Below are 7,072 nucleotides of genomic sequence, written 5' to 3' on the forward strand. Positions count from 1 at the left end.
ATCACATATGTCGGAACCATTTTTAAATCGAGTTTTGGAAAATGGGAATCGACTTTAAGAAAAACGAAAATGGGAGTTGCCACCAATCTTTTAGGTGTGATTGGATCACCTTTAAAACATTTTGTTTTAAAATAATTAGTTTTGGTCTACGAAAGTCGAGAAAACGGATTCGGGAGTCGGTTACGTACGAGGAAGGGTTAGCACCCTCGTAACGCCCAAAAATTGGTACCTAATTGATTATCAAGTGTCTTTAATGTCAGAAATTTGAAAGTTTTAAGATGTAATCCCCTTAAAAAAATTACAGTTCACTTGTATCAAATGAATCAAAATATCACATCCAATAAGTTAGGATGCAATATTTTTAAGACATTCGAAACTCAGCTAGCCTTTTTGAAAATCCCTATCTTGAAACAACAAAACGCCATATCCAGTAAGTTAGGACACAACGCTTTGAAATTCCAAGACAGTTGCTCATATTTTGAAAACCTTAAAAACTTAGAAGGGTGCTTGACTATTCGAACTCGACGAGAAAAGCTGCAACCCAGTAAGTTAGGGCATCACCTTTCTCGAAGCTTCCAAATACCAAGCATTGCCTTTTTTATTTGAAAATTTTAGAATCTCTTTTTTATTGATATGTAAAGAATCATACACATTGTAACATATAAGAAAGAATATTGCAATAATAAAACATGCATCTAAACAATATGTTAGCAATAACATAAAAATCATACGTTAGATACATACATATAATAAATATAGCAAATCTTAACAATATACGTACAAAGCTATACATAGCATATATTGAAGATGAATAAGCAAAACATACAAACATACAAAGTAATAATTAATTTAAAAATGATGCATGATATATAAAAAAATAGTAATATAATATCAATGTACATGTTCATAAAATACAACATCACATAATAATTGTAAAATAACATTTAATACATAAATGATATATACAATATAAAAATATATAAAAGAATGAGTATATATAAAAATATAAAATAAAGTGAGTAATTGTTAACAAAATATACATACAATACAAATAAAAATATGATATTTAATAATGATAATTTACAAATTTTAGAATTATAAATAATAGAATGAATAATGTGAAACATAAATAATATAATAGATGATATACGATATACATGATATATAATATAATTTATATACATGCATAGAAAATATATATTTGAAAATAAACTATATAAAAGGTTAAATATTATAATATATAAAATACATAATCAAATGTATAAATGATAGGAATAAATATACATATTTGAAAAATGAAGAAATTAAAATAAAAAATGTTGAAAAACTAAAATAGACGAAGAATAAAATAAGAACAAACCACAAATAGTAAGAACGCAAGAGGGAGAGAAATTTGAGTGAATACTCTCAAGAATTCTTATTGCTTCCCAAAACTCAAGTCATTTACAATGAAGGGAGAGGCCTCTATTTATAGTTGAGCCTCCCTAAATCCAATGGTACAGATCAATTACATCAACGGTTAAGATTAAAGGATATCTACAAATTAAATCTCCAAGATTACAAGATAATATCTTTAAGATTGCATATCATATCTAAGATTGCATATCATATCTAAAATTGCATATCCTTAAAGATTATATTTCCATATGAGTCAAGCTTATAGATGGACCTTAAATCTTTTCAAGTAATGGGCCATTTTGATTGGGCCAAATTATATGTTTGTAATTTTGTACTGGACTTGGACTTTGTTTTATTTTTATTTTTTGGGGTTTATTATTTTAAATACTGAAATGGGCCGGGCAAAATTGAGTGTCTACAACATACAAATGAAATTTCGAGAAAAAATAGAAAATATTGAGTCATACAATTTTTGTATCAAAGTAAAATTGTTATTGGATTTGGAAAACAAACACTATCACTTATCTATATTTTATTTAAAGGATTGACTGAGTTGATGTCACCAATTGACTATGTAACGCCCTGATTTTTGGGCCTAGAAGTATTGGGCCTTGAGTCTGGATTCGGGTGGAAAATGGCCCGAATAATTTGGATGTTATTATTATTTCATATGTTTAGTTTAGTAATTAAATAAATTACGAAGGGTTTATGGTGTGGAGAAAAAAAAGGCCCAAGAGTAAATTTAATTCGAGGTAATTCCTGAATTTTAATTTTGGAAGAGAGGATTCTGGCGATATGGGCTTTTAAAGTTGAGGTGGTAAAATAGGACACAAATAAGGCCTTGGTAAAGTGGCAAGGTGGCGCCACTAAGTTACTAAAAAAAATGGCGTCTGGGAAGGAATTAAAGGTCCAGGGTTTAAGTTGCAAGGTAGGCATATTGTTACTTTTTAATTTTAGGCATGTGCCGGGCATGTGATCACTTAAGTGAATTTCGGCAAGGGCCTTAGGGAGGTTGGGCTGATTGTTTTAGTTGATATTAGGGTTAGGTTCTTTTCTTTTTCTGTCTTGGAGAATTAGGGTTAGCTACCTGAAAGCTTTCACTGTCATTCATCCTTTCTGAGTTCTCACAAAAGCCAAAAATGTAAATTCCTTCTCCTGGCTGCTGATTTCTTTTTCCTCTCTTTTTCCTCCATTTTCTTTCTTCCTTTTTGCTTTTTCTTCTAGCCGAAACCTTCTGATCACCTTACTCACCTCCTCTGTCGATCCCATCCTTCTTAAAACCTCCATAGCCGATTGCCATAAAAGCCGAAATCTCGAAAACTCACTTCTTGTGCCGATTTCTCCAAGCCAAAATCCTTCAGTTATTTTTGTTCTTTTTGATCAACTTTCATATTCTCTAAACCCTTAGTATTTGTCGGCAACATTACTTCAAAGTTATAGCCTCAAATCGTCATCTTCTTCGTCACTTAAAAGGCTAAAATACCATAGATTTAGGGACTTATAGCCGAAACTTCAGATCTCCTAGATTCGAGTTCTACTATTATTTAGAGGATAGATTTGCTTCAGATCTACATAGAAATCAAAGAGGAATAAGTGGTAAGTGCTCATCACCTCAGATCTAGTCTTATTTTACAATTTAGAAAAGTAGAAGTCCCTAAAATCTAGGGAGGCTGTCGATTTGGGCATAGGGCTTTAAGGGTCTTTAACCGATGACTTATTTTGGTGATTAGTGTCTTCAAGAGGTTTGATCGAAGGCTTGGATCTTTGGAGCAACTAGACTTAGACCTGGTCATCAGTTTTCGGCAAAAAGGTAAGATTCTAAAGGCTTTAGGGGCATGGTTCGAATATGGGTAGGTGAATATTGGGATTGGTTGTTGTGGGTTGCAATCTAAGAATTGTGGTAACCAATTGTAGGACATCGTAAGGGATTCCAGTAGCATTCGTCGCGAAACATGTGTGTATCGAACACCCTCTCATAGTTCAATTCGGTAAAAGCCGAAATGCCAAAATTCTGGTATTTCATGGGCTTGTGAGTGTGTGAGTGCTCACAAGACGTTTAGAAATCATTAGATCTGAAATCGCAAAGTGGTAAGTTAGTCGTGTGTGAAATTTCATGTACTTCTGTAATTGGGCATCGATAGGCTAAAACTGGGCCCAATGGGCTTACGGGCCCATACGGGTAAAATAATAAAAAATAGGCAATAAGTATGTTCTGTTAGACTGTGGAATCGAAACTGCTTAAACCGGTAAACTGGTCATAAAAATTGAATTAAATGGGCTTAAATTGCTAGTGGACACTGTAGGGCCCATTAAGGGTTTTAGGGCCCAATGGTTAAAATTGTAAAATTGAGACAAATAAATTACTGTGATGAAAAATGGACTAGTAAAGACTGTAACACTCATGAGAAGCCTTAAAATTGATAAAATTACTGAAATACCTTTATAGGTGGAAAATTTACAGATTTACCCCTAGGAGCAAAATTACTGATATACCCCTAAGGTTAAGGTTGACTGAATGCATGTTTGATCGTTACTATTTCTTGCATGCCATGTTATTATTATCGATAAGGTTGACTGAATGCATGTTTGATTTATTACTATTCTTGTATGCCATGTTATTATTATCGGCGCATGGGATGGGTTATTGATGGAGGAAATCTTGAAAGTGGCTTGTCCACGTCTTTGGAGGCTTTGCCTCAACTTCTCGATATCTGAGCAGCAGTCTTTGCAAGCGTGGAGTGTAGCGGGGTGGGTTGAGCTATTCCCCATATGGAGTGTAGGGCTAGTACAATTGGAGTGTAGCGGTTGGTTATAAGTGGGTTGGGCTTGCATACACGAATATGTACATTACATTTTGGAATGGGCCTACAGACCAACTGTTATCTAAAAAGGGCTAAGGCCCAATTCTTGTATTCGAAAAGGGCTTGACCCGATGCCGCTTCTATCTGAATAGGGCTTAGGCCCAATGGGCTTGGTGACTTGGGCTTTGGATGGGTTTTCCATACACTTGAGTTTTCCAAACTCACCCCCTTTCTCTTCCATCCTTGCAGGTGAGCCCTAGTTGGTGGACTTGGAGCTGGGCAAGATTCAGAGTGGCCATGAAGATTAAATTTCTGGTTTTTTTTTTTAAAATAAGTTTCAATTAGCTTCCTTTTAAATTTCGCATTTATTTTTTATTATTTCTATTTTGGTTAAAGTTGTAATAAGGTCGCTTTATTATTTTTATTTTGGGTTTTTAAATTACTTAAATCATTTTCAACTTGAGATTCACATCACTTAAATTGATTCCTTAAAATTGGTTAGCTCTAGGGCGTGTTTTATAAAAGTTACTTATTTTCAAAATATCACGATAACCGAGCAAAGCTTCCGCAACGTAAATGTTTTCAAAGGAAATAAATATTTTAAATAGACTTAAACTTAATTTGTTGCTCATGGACAAGTAATAAGCTTAAAGTGTGGCAATGGATGTGTGCATGTCTAGGATTGGAGCATGGAAGAGCTAGGTACTTAAGCAATCTAATTGACTCACCTCCTCTTTTCTTGAATCCTACAGTGCATGACTTCCATTCACTTTAATTTAAAACGAAAATATTCTTTAAACACTAAGAAAGATTTTAGATAAAACATGACTTCTCTAATAACGCTTCAATGTGACACGCCAGATTCGATCGTAACGTCTAGGCCGGGTTTGGGGTGTTACAGACTAGGTCTCAACTCAATTGAGTAATTATCAAAAACCAATCCTTTTATTAAATAACAAATATAATGATTTTGTAATTTAAATTATGTAAAATCTAAAAAATATATACTTTATGATATTTGAACTCAAAACATCGTAATTTAACTAAACCATTCCAACTACTGACTCCATTTATTTTCAATTCAATTTTTAAATAAATTTATCATTAGATAAATTTTTTTCACCTAGGTTATAGTGTGACATAATCTTGCAATGTTTTAATTGTTTATTGAACAAAAGTTTAATTAAGCAAAATTTATAAAATTAATTTATATTGTTTCATTTTTTCAAAATAATGTATATATAAAGGTTAAAATTTACTATTAGTCCCTATACTTTACGTAATTTGTGGATTTTGTCTATTTACTTTAATTTGGTCATTTTTAGTCACGGTACTTTTTAAAATTTAAAATTTTAGCCCTCACCAAATAATAATTATTAAATTCATTAAGTCATGCGGCAAATATATTATTATATATGTAATGTCATGTCAACTTGTTATTCCTACATATTACACACTAAAAATTCAATTACTAGATTAATGGCTATCATTTGCGTTGTCGAGACCATTTTTAAAACCATTTTTAAATCGAGTTTTGGAAAATGGGAATTGACTTTAATAAAAACGAAAACGGGAATCGCCACCAATCTTTTTAGGTGTGATTGGATCACCTTATAAAATGTTTTGTTTAAAAATCATTAGTTTTGGTCTACGAAATCAGAAAACAGGTTCGGGAGCTGGTTACGTACGAGGAAGGGTTAGCACCCTCATAACACCCAAAAATTGGTACCTAATTGATTATCAAGTGTCTTTAATGTCGAAAATTCAAAAATTTTAAGATGTAGTCCTCTTTAAAATATTTTAAATTTGAAAATTGGGGTTCACTCGTATCAAAGTATCGACACTAAGTTAACCCTTTTTTTTGGAAATCCCTATCTTGAAACAACAAAATGCTATATCCAATAAGTTAGGACATATTGCTTTGAAATTCCAAGATCGTGGCTTGTATTTAGAAAACCTTTAAAAACTTAGAAGGGTACTTGACTATTCGAACTCAATGAGAAGAGTCGCAACCCAATAAGTTAGGGCATTAATTTTCTCGAAATTTCCAAGCACCAAGCATTGCCTTTATATTTTTGAAAACTTTGGAATTTTATTTTAGTTAATGCATGAGGAATCACATTATCGTTATGGAATAGAATATCGCAATTATAAATGAACAAAACATGTATTTAAACGATACAGTGGCAATAATACAAAAATCATGTATTAGATACATACATATAAAAATAATATACATAGCAAATGCATTCAACGACATACATAGCATATATTGAAAATGAATAAACAAAACATACAAACATACAAAGTAATAATTAAAAATAATGCATGATATACAACAAAGTAATACAATATCAATGTACATGTTCATAAAATGTAATATCAAATAATAAAATAACATTTAGCACATGATATATGCAATATAGAATAAAATGAAATGAGCTATTGTTAACAAAATATACATATAACACAACTAAAACAGGATATTTAATAATAATTTTAAAATAGTATTTAATATACAATATATATTAACAAAATATTTATAAAAGAATAATAATTATATATAAAATATATTGATTTAAAAGTATGTAAAATAATTCATAATATAAAATATCAGTTTAAAATGAAATAATACATAATAAATAAATAATTAATAATTAAATATATGTGTATAATATGAGTTAAAAATATAATTTAATTTACAAATTTTAAAATTATAAATAATATAATGAATAATATAAACATAAATAATATAATAGATAATATATGATATACATAACATATAAAAAAAGTAATACTGAGAATAAAAATAAAAATATAAAAATGTTATGTAATAAAATATATTTTAAATGTATAGGAAATAAGAAATATGA

The sequence above is a fragment of the Gossypium arboreum genome, chromosome 10 (genome assembly GCF_025698485.1).
Source record: "Gossypium arboreum isolate Shixiya-1 chromosome 10, ASM2569848v2, whole genome shotgun sequence".
Classification (NCBI taxonomy): Eukaryota; Viridiplantae; Streptophyta; class Magnoliopsida; order Malvales; family Malvaceae; genus Gossypium; species Gossypium arboreum.